Source organism: Geospiza fortis, unplaced genomic scaffold (genome assembly GCF_000277835.1).
Source record: "Geospiza fortis unplaced genomic scaffold, GeoFor_1.0 scaffold37, whole genome shotgun sequence".
In the NCBI taxonomy this organism is placed as follows: domain Eukaryota; kingdom Metazoa; phylum Chordata; class Aves; order Passeriformes; family Thraupidae; genus Geospiza; species Geospiza fortis.
In genome coordinates, this window is record NW_005054449.1 from 852,791 (window position 1) to 854,992 (window position 2,202).

Consider the following 2,202-nt stretch of genomic DNA (forward strand, 5'->3'; position numbering starts at 1 on the left):
TGGTGCTTTTAGATCTGGATGGCTGCAGACACTAAAGCACAGCACTGTGCCCCTGAGCCCGTGTGGTGTAATAGCTCTGAGAGTCCCAAGGATAAACAAAGGTTCCCAGGAAAACCTCCAGCTTGCTGTGCTCCTTGTAAGGAATTTTTGATTTTCCAGTGCAGTTAGACGAGGCATTACACACATTTCAGACACACTTCTTCACATGGTAGAAAAACCAGAGAGAAGGGAAGGGGAGCCAAAACCTCTCGGACTTCTCTCTGGCTGATCTCAACCATAGGAATTCCTCAATCATGAAAACGCTGGGCTCTAGCTGAGGAAATGCTGTTGATTAGGGGAAAACGTTCCAGATGTTAAGTGAAAGCAATTTCAAGAGGAAGGGAAAGTGGAAGAGGGAGGAGGGGTGTGAGGTGACCCCACCCTCGCAGGGAGCACAGCAGGGTCTGGTACCCTCTGGGGCTGGGGAGCAGCCAAGTGGGAGAAGCTCTCACACACTCCCCCAGTCTGTTCTTCCCCCTGCAGGCTGCACTTACAGCTCCAGTTTAACCCCATCCATTCTTTGTATCCTTTCTGATTGGCATTATTCCATAAAAACATAAATAAATCAGAATTAAAGTTACACAGGAAGAAAGAGAAGGACCAAATTTTCTTCACGATTCCCACATGATTTCTTCCACACATCATTATTAGCACAGCATCCAGAGGTATCTCCAAAGGTGTGGATAGAGTTAAAATAGCAAGAGAAGACACTGCAGTCAGAGTGAAGACAAATGTCTTAGTTCTTTGTAAAGTTAGTTAATGTGATTTAACTCTTTGTGTGCTTAGGAAAGCAGCCAAAGCAAACCAGCTGCTCATTTCTTTGGGTGGAACTTCCAGTGCTCACTGAGATCTCCTTGAGTCCTCACATCTGTACTTTATTGACTATCACAATAATGCTGCTCCAATCAGATATTTAGGGAAAAGGAAGAAATGAGAAAAGAATTGATCCCAACCACCATCCTGGGACAGCAGTGGCTGGGACAGGGATAACTGAGGTTCACTGCAGAAAGTTTTCTGGAAAGTTAAAGGAAACTTAAGAAATCAAGCTCAGGAGTGGCAATGGCTCATTTTCATGATGAGACTGAAGAGTAAAAACAATGTACTGAGGGTGTTGTTCTATTGGAACCTCCACATTTTAATGCAAGACTTAGCCACAGTATTTGCCAGAAATCCAATCTGCACCTGTCACATCAGACTAAAACCAGGCCACTGAGAGATGCCCACTGAGAATCCTGGGAAAGGATTTCAGAGGAACTGTCCAGAACTGAGCTCAGCAGCTCCCTGGAGAACTTCCTGCAGGGAGGCAGAACGAGCTGGCAGAGGACATGGACAGGATGACCTAATAGGTTTTTTCCATCTCTGATGTCTGTGATTACGTAATTCCATCTTGATATGGGACCAGAGGAGTTGACAGTTACATCTGTAGTTTCTTTTTAAAAGTTATGGACTCTACCCATGGAACAGATCAAAAATTTAAGAGCAAAACATCACATGAGTATTAGGAATTGAGGGTGTGTATCAAATTTGGGTTACTAACACTTCTTAAAAGCCATAAATGGGAATGAAAAAGCAATGAAAGCAAAGATTGGTCTTGGTTTAAGATATGACCAGATGATTTTAAGCAGAAAGATGCTATTATGTACAGTTTAGCACTACAACAAAGCTATGAATAAAGGGTTTGAAATTTTGTGTTTTCTTCAGCATATAAAAGAAAACGTCTCTTTCCAATGCAGAATTCATGTCCAGAATTTCAGAACTTTTCTGCTCCTGCAGGTGTCCTTGTGTAACGTATTTTCTAAAGCATTTTTAAAATGAAAAATAATAAAAGCTCCAATGGTGCTTTCTTGGCGATGGAAATCAGAGCAGTCATGAAAAGCAATAAAGCAGCCTTTCTCTTTTAGCTGCCAACAACTCCAGAAACATGTTTGCTGGAACTCTGACCCCTTACATAGAAAACATTAAAACAACTGCAACTTGATACAATTAACTGGTATTAGATTCAAAGTTTGTGAGGCCAACTGGCTTTTATGATATATTTCTTGGTACTTACATACTAATGGAAGAACTCCAAACTTTTGAAAAATATATTCCAGATAGGCTGACTGTTAACTTATTTTTTTCAAAAGCAAATGCTTTAGCAACTGCTCATCCTGTCTGCAAAGA